The sequence below is a fragment of the Haliotis rufescens genome, unplaced genomic scaffold (genome assembly GCF_023055435.1).
Source record: "Haliotis rufescens isolate VD_foot unplaced genomic scaffold, xgHalRufe1.0.p SCAF_22, whole genome shotgun sequence".
NCBI classification, from domain to species: Eukaryota; Metazoa; Mollusca; class Gastropoda; order Lepetellida; family Haliotidae; genus Haliotis; species Haliotis rufescens.
In genome coordinates, this window is record NW_025963913.1 from 5905178 (window position 1) to 5921313 (window position 16136).

Below are 16136 nucleotides of genomic sequence, written 5' to 3' on the forward strand. Positions count from 1 at the left end.
GAAAAATCTAAGCTTAAAAAGATGTTCTCCCCGGCCGGGAATTGAACCCGGGTCTCCCGCGTGACAGGCGGGGATACTGACCACTATACTACCGAGGATTGGCTGAAAGGCACAGACAAAAATAGTAAGCTGTAGAGAGCAAGGCATGCAGCTAGCTCTCATCCAAGTTAAGACATGCACACGCTTATAATCATTTCTATTGGGTGTGAATTTATCTATGAGCGACACAGAGCTGCCACTGTTTCATCCTAACTGTTAACATTTCCATAATCCCACCAGAAATGGAGAGTAAACCATTACCAAGAAAACCATTATAAAAGCAGGCATTGGTGTCATTGACGAACAACAATCTGAAGAAAGGGGCAGATGGATAGTTCTTGAAAAATCTAAGCTTAAAAAGATGTTCTCCCCGGCCGGGAATTGAACCCGGGTCTCCCGCGTGACAGGCGGGGATACTGACCACTATACTACCGAGGATTGGCTGAAAGGCACAGACAAAAATAGTAAGCTGTAGAGAGCAAGGCATGCAGCTAGCTCTCATCCAAGTTAAGACATGCACACGCTTATAATCATTTCTATTGGGTGTGAATTTATCTATGAGCGACACAGAGCTGCCACTGTTTCATCCTAACTGTTAACATTTCCATAATCCCACCAGAAATGGAGAGTAAACCATTACCAAGAAAACCATTATAAAAGCAGGCATTGGTGTCATTGACGAACAACAATCTGAAGAAAGGGGCAGATGGATAGTTCTTGAAAAATCTAAGCTTAAAAAGATGTTCTCCCCGGCCGGGAATTGAACCCGGGTCTCCCGCGTGACAGGCGGGGATACTGACCACTATACTACCGAGGATTGGCTGAAAGGCACAGACAAAAATAGTAAGCTGTAGAGAGCAAGGCATGCAGCTAGCTCTCATCCAAGTTAAGACATGCACACGCTTATAATCATTTCTATTGGGTGTGAATTTATCTATGAGCGACACAGAGCTGCCACTGTTTCATCCTAACTGTTAACATTTCCATAATCCCACCAGAAATGGAGAGTAAACCATTACCAAGAAAACCATTATAAAAGCAGGCATTGGTGTCATTGACGAACAACAATCTGAAGAAAGGGGCAGATGGATAGTTCTTGAAAAATCTAAGCTTAAAAAGATGTTCTCCCCGGCCGGGAATTGAACCCGGGTCTCCCGCGTGACAGGCGGGGATACTGACCACTATACTACCGAGGATTGGCTGAAAGGCACAGACAAAAATAGTAAGCTGTAGAGAGCAAGGCATGCAGCTAGCTCTCATCCAAGTTAAGACATGCACACGCTTATAATCATTTCTATTGGGTGTGAATTTATCTATGAGCGACACAGAGCTGCCACTGTTTCATCCTAACTGTTAACATTTCCATAATCCCACCAGAAATGGAGAGTAAACCATTACCAAGAAAACCATTATAAAAGCAGGCATTGGTGTCATTGACGAACAACAATCTGAAGAAAGGGGCAGATGGATAGTTCTTGAAAAATCTAAGCTTAAAAAGATGTTCTCCCCGGCCGGGAATTGAACCCGGGTCTCCCGCGTGACAGGCGGGGATACTGACCACTATACTACCGAGGATTGGCTGAAAGGCACAGACAAAAATAGTAAGCTGTAGAGAGCAAGGCATGCAGCTAGCTCTCATCCAAGTTAAGACATGCACACGCTTATAATCATTTCTATTGGGTGTGAATTTATCTATGAGCGACACAGAGCTGCCACTGTTTCATCCTAACTGTTAACATTTCCATAATCCCACCAGAAATGGAGAGTAAACCATTACCAAGAAAACCATTATAAAAGCAGGCATTGGTGTCATTGACGAACAACAATCTGAAGAAAGGGGCAGATGGATAGTTCTTGAAAAATCTAAGCTTAAAAAGATGTTCTCCCCGGCCGGGAATTGAACCCGGGTCTCCCGCGTGACAGGCGGGGATACTGACCACTATACTACCGAGGATTGGCTGAAAGGCACAGACAAAAATAGTAAGCTGTAGAGAGCAAGGCATGCAGCTAGCTCTCATCCAAGTTAAGACATGCACACGCTTATAATCATTTCTATTGGGTGTGAATTTATCTATGAGCGACACAGAGCTGCCACTGTTTCATCCTAACTGTTAACATTTCCATAATCCCACCAGAAATGGAGAGTAAACCATTACCAAGAAAACCATTATAAAAGCAGGCATTGGTGTCATTGACGAACAACAATCTGAAGAAAGGGGCAGATGGATAGTTCTTGAAAAATCTAAGCTTAAAAAGATGTTCTCCCCGGCCGGGAATTGAACCCGGGTCTCCCGCGTGACAGGCGGGGATACTGACCACTATACTACCGAGGATTGGCTGAAAGGCACAGACAAAAATAGTAAGCTGTAGAGAGCAAGGCATGCAGCTAGCTCTCATCCAAGTTAAGACATGCACACGCTTATAATCATTTCTATTGGGTGTGAATTTATCTATGAGCGACACAGAGCTGCCACTGTTTCATCCTAACTGTTAACATTTCCATAATCCCACCAGAAATGGAGAGTAAACCATTACCAAGAAAACCATTATAAAAGCAGGCATTGGTGTCATTGACGAACAACAATCTGAAGAAAGGGGCAGATGGATAGTTCTTGAAAAATCTAAGCTTAAAAAGATGTTCTCCCCGGCCGGGAATTGAACCCGGGTCTCCCGCGTGACAGGCGGGGATACTGACCACTATACTACCGAGGATTGGCTGAAAGGCACAGACAAAAATAGTAAGCTGTAGAGAGCAAGGCATGCAGCTAGCTCTCATCCAAGTTAAGACATGCACACGCTTATAATCATTTCTATTGGGTGTGAATTTATCTATGAGCGACACAGAGCTGCCACTGTTTCATCCTAACTGTTAACATTTCCATAATCCCACCAGAAATGGAGAGTAAACCATTACCAAGAAAACCATTATAAAAGCAGGCATTGGTGTCATTGACGAACAACAATCTGAAGAAAGGGGCAGATGGATAGTTCTTGAAAAATCTAAGCTTAAAAAGATGTTCTCCCCGGCCGGGAATTGAACCCGGGTCTCCCGCGTGACAGGCGGGGATACTGACCACTATACTACCGAGGATTGGCTGAAAGGCACAGACAAAAATAGTAAGCTGTAGAGAGCAAGGCATGCAGCTAGCTCTCATCCAAGTTAAGACATGCACACGCTTATAATCATTTCTATTGGGTGTGAATTTATCTATGAGCGACACAGAGCTGCCACTGTTTCATCCTAACTGTTAACATTTCCATAATCCCACCAGAAATGGAGAGTAAACCATTACCAAGAAAACCATTATAAAAGCAGGCATTGGTGTCATTGACGAACAACAATCTGAAGAAAGGGGCAGATGGATAGTTCTTGAAAAATCTAAGCTTAAAAAGATGTTCTCCCCGGCCGGGAATTGAACCCGGGTCTCCCGCGTGACAGGCGGGGATACTGACCACTATACTACCGAGGATTGGCTGAAAGGCACAGACAAAAATAGTAAGCTGTAGAGAGCAAGGCATGCAGCTAGCTCTCATCCAAGTTAAGACATGCACACGCTTATAATCATTTCTATTGGGTGTGAATTTATCTATGAGCGACACAGAGCTGCCACTGTTTCATCCTAACTGTTAACATTTCCATAATCCCACCAGAAATGGAGAGTAAACCATTACCAAGAAAACCATTATAAAAGCAGGCATTGGTGTCATTGACGAACAACAATCTGAAGAAAGGGGCAGATGGATAGTTCTTGAAAAATCTAAGCTTAAAAAGATGTTCTCCCCGGCCGGGAATTGAACCCGGGTCTCCCGCGTGACAGGCGGGGATACTGACCACTATACTACCGAGGATTGGCTGAAAGGCACAGACAAAAATAGTAAGCTGTAGAGAGCAAGGCATGCAGCTAGCTCTCATCCAAGTTAAGACATGCACACGCTTATAATCATTTCTATTGGGTGTGAATTTATCTATGAGCGACACAGAGCTGCCACTGTTTCATCCTAACTGTTAACATTTCCATAATCCCACCAGAAATGGAGAGTAAACCATTACCAAGAAAACCATTATAAAAGCAGGCATTGGTGTCATTGACGAACAACAATCTGAAGAAAGGGGCAGATGGATAGTTCTTGAAAAATCTAAGCTTAAAAAGATGTTCTCCCCGGCCGGGAATTGAACCCGGGTCTCCCGCGTGACAGGCGGGGATACTGACCACTATACTACCGAGGATTGGCTGAAAGGCACAGACAAAAATAGTAAGCTGTAGAGAGCAAGGCATGCAGCTAGCTCTCATCCAAGTTAAGACATGCACACGCTTATAATCATTTCTATTGGGTGTGAATTTATCTATGAGCGACACAGAGCTGCCACTGTTTCATCCTAACTGTTAACATTTCCATAATCCCACCAGAAATGGAGAGTAAACCATTACCAAGAAAACCATTATAAAAGCAGGCATTGGTGTCATTGACGAACAACAATCTGAAGAAAGGGGCAGATGGATAGTTCTTGAAAAATCTAAGCTTAAAAAGATGTTCTCCCCGGCCGGGAATTGAACCCGGGTCTCCCGCGTGACAGGCGGGGATACTGACCACTATACTACCGAGGATTGGCTGAAAGGCACAGACAAAAATAGTAAGCTGTAGAGAGCAAGGCATGCAGCTAGCTCTCATCCAAGTTAAGACATGCACACGCTTATAATCATTTCTATTGGGTGTGAATTTATCTATGAGCGACACAGAGCTGCCACTGTTTCATCCTAACTGTTAACATTTCCATAATCCCACCAGAAATGGAGAGTAAACCATTACCAAGAAAACCATTATAAAAGCAGGCATTGGTGTCATTGACGAACAACAATCTGAAGAAAGGGGCAGATGGATAGTTCTTGAAAAATCTAAGCTTAAAAAGATGTTCTCCCCGGCCGGGAATTGAACCCGGGTCTCCCGCGTGACAGGCGGGGATACTGACCACTATACTACCGAGGATTGGCTGAAAGGCACAGACAAAAATAGTAAGCTGTAGAGAGCAAGGCATGCAGCTAGCTCTCATCCAAGTTAAGACATGCACACGCTTATAATCATTTCTATTGGGTGTGAATTTATCTATGAGCGACACAGAGCTGCCACTGTTTCATCCTAACTGTTAACATTTCCATAATCCCACCAGAAATGGAGAGTAAACCATTACCAAGAAAACCATTATAAAAGCAGGCATTGGTGTCATTGACGAACAACAATCTGAAGAAAGGGGCAGATGGATAGTTCTTGAAAAATCTAAGCTTAAAAAGATGTTCTCCCCGGCCGGGAATTGAACCCGGGTCTCCCGCGTGACAGGCGGGGATACTGACCACTATACTACCGAGGATTGGCTGAAAGGCACAGACAAAAATAGTAAGCTGTAGAGAGCAAGGCATGCAGCTAGCTCTCATCCAAGTTAAGACATGCACACGCTTATAATCATTTCTATTGGGTGTGAATTTATCTATGAGCGACACAGAGCTGCCACTGTTTCATCCTAACTGTTAACATTTCCATAATCCCACCAGAAATGGAGAGTAAACCATTACCAAGAAAACCATTATAAAAGCAGGCATTGGTGTCATTGACGAACAACAATCTGAAGAAAGGGGCAGATGGATAGTTCTTGAAAAATCTAAGCTTAAAAAGATGTTCTCCCCGGCCGGGAATTGAACCCGGGTCTCCCGCGTGACAGGCGGGGATACTGACCACTATACTACCGAGGATTGGCTGAAAGGCACAGACAAAAATAGTAAGCTGTAGAGAGCAAGGCATGCAGCTAGCTCTCATCCAAGTTAAGACATGCACACGCTTATAATCATTTCTATTGGGTGTGAATTTATCTATGAGCGACACAGAGCTGCCACTGTTTCATCCTAACTGTTAACATTTCCATAATCCCACCAGAAATGGAGAGTAAACCATTACCAAGAAAACCATTATAAAAGCAGGCATTGGTGTCATTGACGAACAACAATCTGAAGAAAGGGGCAGATGGATAGTTCTTGAAAAATCTAAGCTTAAAAAGATGTTCTCCCCGGCCGGGAATTGAACCCGGGTCTCCCGCGTGACAGGCGGGGATACTGACCACTATACTACCGAGGATTGGCTGAAAGGCACAGACAAAAATAGTAAGCTGTAGAGAGCAAGGCATGCAGCTAGCTCTCATCCAAGTTAAGACATGCACACGCTTATAATCATTTCTATTGGGTGTGAATTTATCTATGAGCGACACAGAGCTGCCACTGTTTCATCCTAACTGTTAACATTTCCATAATCCCACCAGAAATGGAGAGTAAACCATTACCAAGAAAACCATTATAAAAGCAGGCATTGGTGTCATTGACGAACAACAATCTGAAGAAAGGGGCAGATGGATAGTTCTTGAAAAATCTAAGCTTAAAAAGATGTTCTCCCCGGCCGGGAATTGAACCCGGGTCTCCCGCGTGACAGGCGGGGATACTGACCACTATACTACCGAGGATTGGCTGAAAGGCACAGACAAAAATAGTAAGCTGTAGAGAGCAAGGCATGCAGCTAGCTCTCATCCAAGTTTAGACATGCACACGCTTATAATCATTTCTATTGGGTGTGAATTTATCTATGAGCGACACAGAGCTGCCACTGTTTCATCCTAACTGTTAACATTTCCATAATCCCACCAGAAATGGAGAGTAAACCATTACCAAGAAAACCATTATAAAAGCAGGCATTGGTGTCATTGACGAACAACAATCTGAAGAAAGGGGCAGATGGATAGTTCTTGAAAAATCTAAGCTTAAAAAGATGTTCTCCCCGGCCGGGAATTGAACCCGGGTCTCCCGCGTGACAGGCGGGGATACTGACCACTATACTACCGAGGATTGGCTGAAAGGCACAGACAAAAATAGTAAGCTGTAGAGAGCAAGGCATGCAGCTAGCTCTCATCCAAGTTAAGACATGCACACGCTTATAATCATTTCTATTGGGTGTGAATTTATCTATGAGCGACACAGAGCTGCCACTGTTTCATCCTAACTGTTAACATTTCCATAATCCCACCAGAAATGGAGAGTAAACCATTACCAAGAAAACCATTATAAAAGCAGGCATTGGTGTCATTGACGAACAACAATCTGAAGAAAGGGGCAGATGGATAGTTCTTGAAAAATCTAAGCTTAAAAAGATGTTCTCCCCGGCCGGGAATTGAACCCGGGTCTCCCGCGTGACAGGCGGGGATACTGACCACTATACTACCGAGGATTGGCTGAAAGGCACAGACAAAAATAGTAAGCTGTAGAGAGCAAGGCATGCAGCTAGCTCTCATCCAAGTTAAGACATGCACACGCTTATAATCATTTCTATTGGGTGTGAATTTATCTATGAGCGACACAGAGCTGCCACTGTTTCATCCTAACTGTTAACATTTCCATAATCCCACCAGAAATGGAGAGTAAACCATTACCAAGAAAACCATTATAAAAGCAGGCATTGGTGTCATTGACGAACAACAATCTGAAGAAAGGGGCAGATGGATAGTTCTTGAAAAATCTAAGCTTAAAAAGATGTTCTCCCCGGCCGGGAATTGAACCCGGGTCTCCCGCGTGACAGGCGGGGATACTGACCACTATACTACCGAGGATTGGCTGAAAGGCACAGACAAAAATAGTAAGCTGTAGAGAGCAAGGCATGCAGCTAGCTCTCATCCAAGTTAAGACATGCACACGCTTATAATCATTTCTATTGGGTGTGAATTTATCTATGAGCGACACAGAGCTGCCACTGTTTCATCCTAACTGTTAACATTTCCATAATCCCACCAGAAATGGAGAGTAAACCATTACCAAGAAAACCATTATAAAAGCAGGCATTGGTGTCATTGACGAACAACAATCTGAAGAAAGGGGCAGATGGATAGTTCTTGAAAAATCTAAGCTTAAAAAGATGTTCTCCCCGGCCGGGAATTGAACCCGGGTCTCCCGCGTGACAGGCGGGGATACTGACCACTATACTACCGAGGATTGGCTGAAAGGCACAGACAAAAATAGTAAGCTGTAGAGAGCAAGGCATGCAGCTAGCTCTCATCCAAGTTAAGACATGCACACGCTTATAATCATTTCTATTGGGTGTGAATTTATCTATGAGCGACACAGAGCTGCCACTGTTTCATCCTAACTGTTAACATTTCCATAATCCCACCAGAAATGGAGAGTAAACCATTACCAAGAAAACCATTATAAAAGCAGGCATTGGTGTCATTGACGAACAACAATCTGAAGAAAGGGGCAGATGGATAGTTCTTGAAAAATCTAAGCTTAAAAAGATGTTCTCCCCGGCCGGGAATTGAACCCGGGTCTCCCGCGTGACAGGCGGGGATACTGACCACTATACTACCAGATTGGCTGAAAGGCACAGACAAAAATAGTAAGCTGTAGAGAGCAAGGCATGCAGCTAGCTCTCATCCAAGTTAAGACATGCACACGCTTATAATCATTTCTATTGGGTGTGAATTTATCTATGAGCGACACAGAGCTGCCACTGTTTCATCCTAACTGTTAACATTTCCATAATCCCACCAGAAATGGAGAGTAAACCATTACCAAGAAAACCATTATAAAAGCAGGCATTGGTGTCATTGACGAACAACAATCTGAAGAAAGGGGCAGATGGATAGTTCTTGAAAAATCTAAGCTTAAAAAGATGTTCTCCCCGGCCGGGAATTGAACCCGGGTCTCCCGCGTGACAGGCGGGGATACTGACCACTATACTACCGAGGATTGGCTGAAAGGCACAGACAAAAATAGTAAGCTGTAGAGAGCAAGGCATGCAGCTAGCTCTCATCCAAGTTAAGACATGCACACGCTTATAATCATTTCTATTGGGTGTGAATTTATCTATGAGCGACACAGAGCTGCCACTGTTTCATCCTAACTGTTAACATTTCCATAATCCCACCAGAAATGGAGAGTAAACCATTACCAAGAAAACCATTATAAAAGCAGGCATTGGTGTCATTGACGAACAACAATCTGAAGAAAGGGGCAGATGGATAGTTCTTGAAAAATCTAAGCTTAAAAAGATGTTCTCCCCGGCCGGGAATTGAACCCGGGTCTCCCGCGTGACAGGCGGGGATACTGACCACTATACTACCGAGGATTGGCTGAAAGGCACAGACAAAAATAGTAAGCTGTAGAGAGCAAGGCATGCAGCTAGCTCTCATCCAAGTTAAGACATGCACACGCTTATAATCATTTCTATTGGGTGTGAATTTATCTATGAGCGACACAGAGCTGCCACTGTTTCATCCTAACTGTTAACATTTCCATAATCCCACCAGAAATGGAGAGTAAACCATTACCAAGAAAACCATTATAAAAGCAGGCATTGGTGTCATTGACGAACAACAATCTGAAGAAAGGGGCAGATGGATAGTTCTTGAAAAATCTAAGCTTAAAAAGATGTTCTCCCCGGCCGGGAATTGAACCCGGGTCTCCCGCGTGACAGGCGGGGATACTGACCACTATACTACCGAGGATTGGCTGAAAGGCACAGACAAAAATAGTAAGCTGTAGAGAGCAAGGCATGCAGCTAGCTCTCATCCAAGTTAAGACATGCACACGCTTATAATCATTTCTATTGGGTGTGAATTTATCTATGAGCGACACAGAGCTGCCACTGTTTCATCCTAACTGTTAACATTTCCATAATCCCACCAGAAATGGAGAGTAAACCATTACCAAGAAAACCATTATAAAAGCAGGCATTGGTGTCATTGACGAACAACAATCTGAAGAAAGGGGCAGATGGATAGTTCTTGAAAAATCTAAGCTTAAAAAGATGTTCTCCCCGGCCGGGAATTGAACCCGGGTCTCCCGCGTGACAGGCGGGGATACTGACCACTATACTACCGAGGATTGGCTGAAAGGCACAGACAAAAATAGTAAGCTGTAGAGAGCAAGGCATGCAGCTAGCTCTCATCCAAGTTAAGACATGCACACGCTTATAATCATTTCTATTGGGTGTGAATTTATCTATGAGCGACACAGAGCTGCCACTGTTTCATCCTAACTGTTAACATTTCCATAATCCCACCAGAAATGGAGAGTAAACCATTACCAAGAAAACCATTATAAAAGCAGGCATTGGTGTCATTGACGAACAACAATCTGAAGAAAGGGGCAGATGGATAGTTCTTGAAAAATCTAAGCTTAAAAAGATGTTCTCCCCGGCCGGGAATTGAACCCGGGTCTCCCGCGTGACAGGCGGGGATACTGACCACTATACTACCAATTGGCTGAAAGGCACAGACAAAAATAGTAAGCTGTAGAGAGCAAGGCATGCAGCTAGCTCTCATCCAAGTTAAGACATGCACACGCTTATAATCATTTCTATTGGGTGTGAATTTATCTATGAGCGACACAGAGCTGCCACTGTTTCATCCTAACTGTTAACATTTCCATAATCCCACCAGAAATGGAGAGTAAACCATTACCAAGAAAACCATTATAAAAGCAGGCATTGGTGTCATTGACGAACAACAATCTGAAGAAAGGGGCAGATGGATAGTTCTTGAAAAATCTAAGCTTAAAAAGATGTTCTCCCCGGCCGGGAATTGAACCCGGGTCTCCCGCGTGACAGGCGGGGATACTGACCACTATACTACCGAGGATTGGCTGAAAGGCACAGACAAAAATAGTAAGCTGTAGAGAGCAAGGCATGCAGCTAGCTCTCATCCAAGTTAAGACATGCACACGCTTATAATCATTTCTATTGGGTGTGAATTTATCTATGAGCGACACAGAGCTGCCACTGTTTCATCCTAACTGTTAACATTTCCATAATCCCACCAGAAATGGAGAGTAAACCATTACCAAGAAAACCATTATAAAAGCAGGCATTGGTGTCATTGACGAACAACAATCTGAAGAAAGGGGCAGATGGATAGTTCTTGAAAAATCTAAGCTTAAAAAGATGTTCTCCCCGGCCGGGAATTGAACCCGGGTCTCCCGCGTGACAGGCGGGGATACTGACCACTATACTACCGAGGATTGGCTGAAAGGCACAGACAAAAATAGTAAGCTGTAGAGAGCAAGGCATGCAGCTAGCTCTCATCCAAGTTAAGACATGCACACGCTTATAATCATTTCTATTGGGTGTGAATTTATCTATGAGCGACACAGAGCTGCCACTGTTTCATCCTAACTGTTAACATTTCCATAATCCCACCAGAAATGGAGAGTAAACCATTACCAAGAAAACCATTATAAAAGCAGGCATTGGTGTCATTGACGAACAACAATCTGAAGAAAGGGGCAGATGGATAGTTCTTGAAAAATCTAAGCTTAAAAAGATGTTCTCCCCGGCCGGGAATTGAACCCGGGTCTCCCGCGTGACAGGCGGGGATACTGACCACTATACTACCGAGGATTGGCTGAAAGGCACAGACAAAAATAGTAAGCTGTAGAGAGCAAGGCATGCAGCTAGCTCTCATCCAAGTTAAGACATGCACACGCTTATAATCATTTCTATTGGGTGTGAATTTATCTATGAGCGACACAGAGCTGCCACTGTTTCATCCTAACTGTTAACATTTCCATAATCCCACCAGAAATGGAGAGTAAACCATTACCAAGAAAACCATTATAAAAGCAGGCATTGGTGTCATTGACGAACAACAATCTGAAGAAAGGGGCAGATGGATAGTTCTTGAAAAATCTAAGCTTAAAAAGATGTTCTCCCCGGCCGGGAATTGAACCCGGGTCTCCCGCGTGACAGGCGGGATACTGACCACTATACTACCGAGGATTGGCTGAAAGGCACAGACAAAAATAGTAAGCTGTAGAGAGCAAGGCATGCAGCTAGCTCTCATCCAAGTTAAGACATGCACACGCTTATAATCATTTCTATTGGGTGTGAATTTATCTATGAGCGACACAGAGCTGCCACTGTTTCATCCTAACTGTTAACATTTCCATAATCCCACCAGAAATGGAGAGTAAACCATTACCAAGAAAACCATTATAAAAGCAGGCATTGGTGTCATTGACGAACAACAATCTGAAGAAAGGGGCAGATGGATAGTTCTTGAAAAATCTAAGCTTAAAAAGATGTTCTCCCCGGCCGGGAATTGAACCCGGGTCTCCCGCGTGACAGGCGGGGATACTGACCACTATACTACCGAGGATTGGCTGAAAGGCACAGACAAAAATAGTAAGCTGTAGAGAGCAAGGCATGCAGCTAGCTCTCATCCAAGTTAAGACATGCACACGCTTATAATCATTTCTATTGGGTGTGAATTTATCTATGAGCGACACAGAGCTGCCACTGTTTCATCCTAACTGTTAACATTTCCATAATCCCACCAGAAATGGAGAGTAAACCATTACCAAGAAAACCATTATAAAAGCAGGCATTGGTGTCATTGACGAACAACAATCTGAAGAAAGGGGCAGATGGATAGTTCTTGAAAAATCTAAGCTTAAAAAGATGTTCTCCCCGGCCGGGAATTGAACCCGGGTCTCCCGCGTGACAGGCGGGGATACTGACCACTATACTACCGAGGATTGGCTGAAAGGCACAGACAAAAATAGTAAGCTGTAGAGAGCAAGGCATGCAGCTAGCTCTCATCCAAGTTAAGACATGCACACGCTTATAATCATTTCTATTGGGTGTGAATTTATCTATGAGCGACACAGAGCTGCCACTGTTTCATCCTAACTGTTAACATTTCCATAATCCCACCAGAAATGGAGAGTAAACCATTACCAAGAAAACCATTATAAAAGCAGGCATTGGTGTCATTGACGAACAACAATCTGAAGAAAGGGGCAGATGGATAGTTCTTGAAAAATCTAAGCTTAAAAAGATGTTCTCCCCGGCCGGGAATTGAACCCGGGTCTCCCGCGTGACAGGCGGGGATACTGACCACTATACTACCGAGGATTGGCTGTAAGGCACAGACAAAAATAGTAAGCTGTAGAGAGCAAGGCATGCAGCTAGCTCTCATCCAAGTTAAGACATGCACACGCTTATAATCATTTCTATTGGGTGTGAATTTATCTATGAGCGACACAGAGCTGCCACTGTTTCATCCTAACTGTTAACATTTCCATAATCCCACCAGAAATGGAGAGTAAACCATTACCAAGAAAACCATTATAAAAGCAGGCATTGGTGTCATTGACGAACAACAATCTGAAGAAAGGGGCAGATGGATAGTTCTTGAAAAATCTAAGCTTAAAAAGATGTTCTCCCCGGCCGGGAATTGAACCCGGGTCTCCCGCGTGACAGGCGGGGATACTGACCACTATACTACCGAGGATTGGCTGAAAGGCACAGACAAAAATAGTAAGCTGTAGAGAGCAAGGCATGCAGCTAGCTCTCATCCAAGTTAAGACATGCACACGCTTATAATCATTTCTATTGGGTGTGAATTTATCTATGAGCGACACAGAGCTGCCACTGTTTCATCCTAACTGTTAACATTTCCATAATCCCACCAGAAATGGAGAGTAAACCATTACCAAGAAAACCATTATAAAAGCAGGCATTGGTGTCATTGACGAACAACAATCTGAAGAAAGGGGCAGATGGATAGTTCTTGAAAAATCTAAGCTTAAAAAGATGTTCTCCCCGGCCGGGAATTGAACCCGGGTCTCCCGCGTGACAGGCGGGGATACTGACCACTATACTACCGAGGATTGGCTGAAAGGCACAGACAAAAATAGTAAGCTGTAGAGAGCAAGGCATGCAGCTAGCTCTCATCCAAGTTAAGACATGCACACGCTTATAATCATTTCTATTGGGTGTGAATTTATCTATGAGCGACACAGAGCTGCCACTGTTTCATCCTAACTGTTAACATTTCCATAATCCCACCAGAAATGGAGAGTAAACCATTACCAAGAAAACCATTATAAAAGCAGGCATTGGTGTCATTGACGAACAACAATCTGAAGAAAGGGGCAGATGGATAGTTCTTGAAAAATCTAAGCTTAAAAAGATGTTCTCCCCGGCCGGGAATTGAACCCGGGTCTCCCGCGTGACAGGCGGGGATACTGACCACTATACTACCGAGGATTGGCTGAAAGGCACAGACAAAAATAGTAAGCTGTAGAGAGCAAGGCATGCAGCTAGCTCTCATCCAAGTTAAGACATGCACACGCTTATAATCATTTCTATTGGGTGTGAATTTATCTATGAGCGACACAGAGCTGCCACTGTTTCATCCTAACTGTTAACATTTCCATAATCCCACCAGAAATGGAGAGTAAACCATTACCAAGAAAACCATTATAAAAGCAGGCATTGGTGTCATTGACGAACAACAATCTGAAGAAAGGGGCAGATGGATAGTTCTTGAAAAATCTAAGCTTAAAAAGATGTTCTCCCCGGCCGGGAATTGAACCCGGGTCTCCCGCGTGACAGGCGGGGATACTGACCACTATACTACCGAGGATTGGCTGAAAGGCACAGACAAAAATAGTAAGCTGTAGAGAGCAAGGCATGCAGCTAGCTCTCATCCAAGTTAAGACATGCACACGCTTATAATCATTTCTATTGGGTGTGAATTTATCTATGAGCGACACAGAGCTGCCACTGTTTCATCCTAACTGTTAACATTTCCATAATCCCACCAGAAATGGAGAGTAAACCATTACCAAGAAAACCATTATAAAAGCAGGCATTGGTGTCATTGACGAACAACAATCTGAAGAAAGGGGCAGATGGATAGTTCTTGAAAAATCTAAGCTTAAAAAGATGTTCTCCCCGGCCGGGAATTGAACCCGGGTCTCCCGCGTGACAGGCGGGGATACTGACCACTATACTACCGAGGATTGGCTGAAAGGCACAGACAAAAATAGTAAGCTGTAGAGAGCAAGGCATGCAGCTAGCTCTCATCCAAGTTAAGACATGCACACGCTTATAATCATTTCTATTGGGTGTGAATTTATCTATGAGCGACACAGAGCTGCCACTGTTTCATCCTAACTGTTAACATTTCCATAATCCCACCAGAAATGGAGAGTAAACCATTACCAAGAAAACCATTATAAAAGCAGGCATTGGTGTCATTGACGAACAACAATCTGAAGAAAGGGGCAGATGGATAGTTCTTGAAAAATCTAAGCTTAAAAAGATGTTCTCCCCGGCCGGGAATTGAACCCGGGTCTCCCGCGTGACAGGCGGGATACTGACCACTATACTACCGAGGATTGGCTGAAAGGCACAGACAAAAATAGTAAGCTGTAGAGAGCAAGGCATGCAGCTAGCTCTCATCCAAGTTAAGACATGCACACGCTTATAATCATTTCTATTGGGTGTGAATTTATCTATGAGCGACACAGAGCTGCCACTGTTTCATCCTAACTGTTAACATTTCCATAATCCCACCAGAAATGGAGAGTAAACCATTACCAAGAAAACCATTATAAAAGCAGGCATTGGTGTCATTGACGAACAACAATCTGAAGAAAGGGGCAGATGGATAGTTCTTGAAAAATCTAAGCTTAAAAAGATGTTCTCCCCGGCCGGGAATTGAACCCGGGTCTCCCGCGTGACAGGCGGGGATACTGACCACTATACTACCGAGGATTGGCTGAAAGGCACAGACAAAAATAGTAAGCTGTAGAGAGCAAGGCATGCAGCTAGCTCTCATCCAAGTTAAGACATGCACACGCTTATAATCATTTCTATTGGGTGTGAATTTATCTATGAGCGACACAGAGCTGCCACTGTTTCATCCTAACTGTTAACATTTCCATAATCCCACCAGAAATGGAGAGTAAACCATTACCAAGAAAACCATTATAAAAGCAGGCATTGGTGTCATTGACGAACAACAATCTGAAGAAAGGGGCAGATGGATAGTTCTTGAAAAATCTAAGCTTAAAAAGATGTTCTCCCCGGCCGGGAATTGAACCCGGGTCTCCCGCGTGACAGGCGGGGATACTGACCACTATACTACCGAGGATTGGCTGAAAGGCACAGACAAAAATAGTAAGCTGTAGAGAGCAAGGCATGCAGCTAGCTCTCATCCAAGTTAAGACATGCACACGCTTATAATCATTTCTATTGGGTGTGAATTTATCTATGAGCGA

The 16136-nt window shown here is 43.8% G+C and overlaps 39 non-coding genes across 39 annotated transcripts; all 39 read right to left on the reverse strand.

The window, feature by feature from the left end:
• Positions 1–26: 26 nt before the first annotated feature.
• Positions 27–98, reverse strand: Trnad-guc. Its single transcript has one exon. It is a non-coding gene; the product is annotated as a tRNA-Asp (tRNA).
• A 307-nt stretch (positions 99–405) lies between these two features.
• On the reverse strand, positions 406–477 carry Trnad-guc. Its single transcript has one exon. It is a non-coding gene; the product is annotated as a tRNA-Asp (tRNA).
• Positions 478–784: 307 nt separating this feature from the next.
• Trnad-guc lies at positions 785–856 on the reverse strand. Its single transcript has one exon. It is a non-coding gene; the product is annotated as a tRNA-Asp (tRNA).
• Positions 857–1163: 307 nt separating this feature from the next.
• Positions 1164–1235, reverse strand: Trnad-guc. The gene has a single exon. It is a non-coding gene; the product is annotated as a tRNA-Asp (tRNA).
• Positions 1236–1542: 307 nt separating this feature from the next.
• Trnad-guc lies at positions 1543–1614 on the reverse strand. The gene has a single exon. It is a non-coding gene; the product is annotated as a tRNA-Asp (tRNA).
• A 307-nt stretch (positions 1615–1921) lies between these two features.
• Positions 1922–1993, reverse strand: Trnad-guc. Its single transcript has one exon. It is a non-coding gene; the product is annotated as a tRNA-Asp (tRNA).
• A 307-nt stretch (positions 1994–2300) lies between these two features.
• Trnad-guc lies at positions 2301–2372 on the reverse strand. The gene has a single exon. It is a non-coding gene; the product is annotated as a tRNA-Asp (tRNA).
• A 307-nt stretch (positions 2373–2679) lies between these two features.
• Trnad-guc lies at positions 2680–2751 on the reverse strand. Its single transcript has one exon. It is a non-coding gene; the product is annotated as a tRNA-Asp (tRNA).
• A 307-nt stretch (positions 2752–3058) lies between these two features.
• Trnad-guc lies at positions 3059–3130 on the reverse strand. The gene has a single exon. It is a non-coding gene; the product is annotated as a tRNA-Asp (tRNA).
• Positions 3131–3437: 307 nt separating this feature from the next.
• Positions 3438–3509, reverse strand: Trnad-guc. Its single transcript has one exon. It is a non-coding gene; the product is annotated as a tRNA-Asp (tRNA).
• Positions 3510–3816: 307 nt separating this feature from the next.
• On the reverse strand, positions 3817–3888 carry Trnad-guc. Its single transcript has one exon. It is a non-coding gene; the product is annotated as a tRNA-Asp (tRNA).
• A 307-nt stretch (positions 3889–4195) lies between these two features.
• Trnad-guc lies at positions 4196–4267 on the reverse strand. The gene has a single exon. It is a non-coding gene; the product is annotated as a tRNA-Asp (tRNA).
• A 307-nt stretch (positions 4268–4574) lies between these two features.
• On the reverse strand, positions 4575–4646 carry Trnad-guc. The gene has a single exon. It is a non-coding gene; the product is annotated as a tRNA-Asp (tRNA).
• A 307-nt stretch (positions 4647–4953) lies between these two features.
• Trnad-guc lies at positions 4954–5025 on the reverse strand. Its single transcript has one exon. It is a non-coding gene; the product is annotated as a tRNA-Asp (tRNA).
• Positions 5026–5332: 307 nt separating this feature from the next.
• Positions 5333–5404, reverse strand: Trnad-guc. The gene has a single exon. It is a non-coding gene; the product is annotated as a tRNA-Asp (tRNA).
• Positions 5405–5711: 307 nt separating this feature from the next.
• Trnad-guc lies at positions 5712–5783 on the reverse strand. Its single transcript has one exon. It is a non-coding gene; the product is annotated as a tRNA-Asp (tRNA).
• A 307-nt stretch (positions 5784–6090) lies between these two features.
• On the reverse strand, positions 6091–6162 carry Trnad-guc. The gene has a single exon. It is a non-coding gene; the product is annotated as a tRNA-Asp (tRNA).
• A 307-nt stretch (positions 6163–6469) lies between these two features.
• On the reverse strand, positions 6470–6541 carry Trnad-guc. Its single transcript has one exon. It is a non-coding gene; the product is annotated as a tRNA-Asp (tRNA).
• Positions 6542–6848: 307 nt separating this feature from the next.
• On the reverse strand, positions 6849–6920 carry Trnad-guc. Its single transcript has one exon. It is a non-coding gene; the product is annotated as a tRNA-Asp (tRNA).
• A 307-nt stretch (positions 6921–7227) lies between these two features.
• Positions 7228–7299, reverse strand: Trnad-guc. The gene has a single exon. It is a non-coding gene; the product is annotated as a tRNA-Asp (tRNA).
• A 307-nt stretch (positions 7300–7606) lies between these two features.
• Trnad-guc lies at positions 7607–7678 on the reverse strand. Its single transcript has one exon. It is a non-coding gene; the product is annotated as a tRNA-Asp (tRNA).
• A 307-nt stretch (positions 7679–7985) lies between these two features.
• On the reverse strand, positions 7986–8057 carry Trnad-guc. The gene has a single exon. It is a non-coding gene; the product is annotated as a tRNA-Asp (tRNA).
• Positions 8058–8741: 684 nt separating this feature from the next.
• Trnad-guc lies at positions 8742–8813 on the reverse strand. The gene has a single exon. It is a non-coding gene; the product is annotated as a tRNA-Asp (tRNA).
• A 307-nt stretch (positions 8814–9120) lies between these two features.
• On the reverse strand, positions 9121–9192 carry Trnad-guc. The gene has a single exon. It is a non-coding gene; the product is annotated as a tRNA-Asp (tRNA).
• Positions 9193–9499: 307 nt separating this feature from the next.
• Positions 9500–9571, reverse strand: Trnad-guc. Its single transcript has one exon. It is a non-coding gene; the product is annotated as a tRNA-Asp (tRNA).
• A 307-nt stretch (positions 9572–9878) lies between these two features.
• Positions 9879–9950, reverse strand: Trnad-guc. Its single transcript has one exon. It is a non-coding gene; the product is annotated as a tRNA-Asp (tRNA).
• A 683-nt stretch (positions 9951–10633) lies between these two features.
• Positions 10634–10705, reverse strand: Trnad-guc. Its single transcript has one exon. It is a non-coding gene; the product is annotated as a tRNA-Asp (tRNA).
• Positions 10706–11012: 307 nt separating this feature from the next.
• Trnad-guc lies at positions 11013–11084 on the reverse strand. The gene has a single exon. It is a non-coding gene; the product is annotated as a tRNA-Asp (tRNA).
• Positions 11085–11391: 307 nt separating this feature from the next.
• On the reverse strand, positions 11392–11463 carry Trnad-guc. Its single transcript has one exon. It is a non-coding gene; the product is annotated as a tRNA-Asp (tRNA).
• A 685-nt stretch (positions 11464–12148) lies between these two features.
• Positions 12149–12220, reverse strand: Trnad-guc. The gene has a single exon. It is a non-coding gene; the product is annotated as a tRNA-Asp (tRNA).
• Positions 12221–12527: 307 nt separating this feature from the next.
• Positions 12528–12599, reverse strand: Trnad-guc. Its single transcript has one exon. It is a non-coding gene; the product is annotated as a tRNA-Asp (tRNA).
• Positions 12600–12906: 307 nt separating this feature from the next.
• Trnad-guc lies at positions 12907–12978 on the reverse strand. The gene has a single exon. It is a non-coding gene; the product is annotated as a tRNA-Asp (tRNA).
• A 307-nt stretch (positions 12979–13285) lies between these two features.
• On the reverse strand, positions 13286–13357 carry Trnad-guc. The gene has a single exon. It is a non-coding gene; the product is annotated as a tRNA-Asp (tRNA).
• Positions 13358–13664: 307 nt separating this feature from the next.
• Positions 13665–13736, reverse strand: Trnad-guc. The gene has a single exon. It is a non-coding gene; the product is annotated as a tRNA-Asp (tRNA).
• Positions 13737–14043: 307 nt separating this feature from the next.
• Trnad-guc lies at positions 14044–14115 on the reverse strand. Its single transcript has one exon. It is a non-coding gene; the product is annotated as a tRNA-Asp (tRNA).
• Positions 14116–14422: 307 nt separating this feature from the next.
• On the reverse strand, positions 14423–14494 carry Trnad-guc. The gene has a single exon. It is a non-coding gene; the product is annotated as a tRNA-Asp (tRNA).
• Positions 14495–14801: 307 nt separating this feature from the next.
• Trnad-guc lies at positions 14802–14873 on the reverse strand. The gene has a single exon. It is a non-coding gene; the product is annotated as a tRNA-Asp (tRNA).
• A 685-nt stretch (positions 14874–15558) lies between these two features.
• Trnad-guc lies at positions 15559–15630 on the reverse strand. The gene has a single exon. It is a non-coding gene; the product is annotated as a tRNA-Asp (tRNA).
• A 307-nt stretch (positions 15631–15937) lies between these two features.
• Positions 15938–16009, reverse strand: Trnad-guc. Its single transcript has one exon. It is a non-coding gene; the product is annotated as a tRNA-Asp (tRNA).
• Positions 16010–16136: the final 127 nt, after the last annotated feature.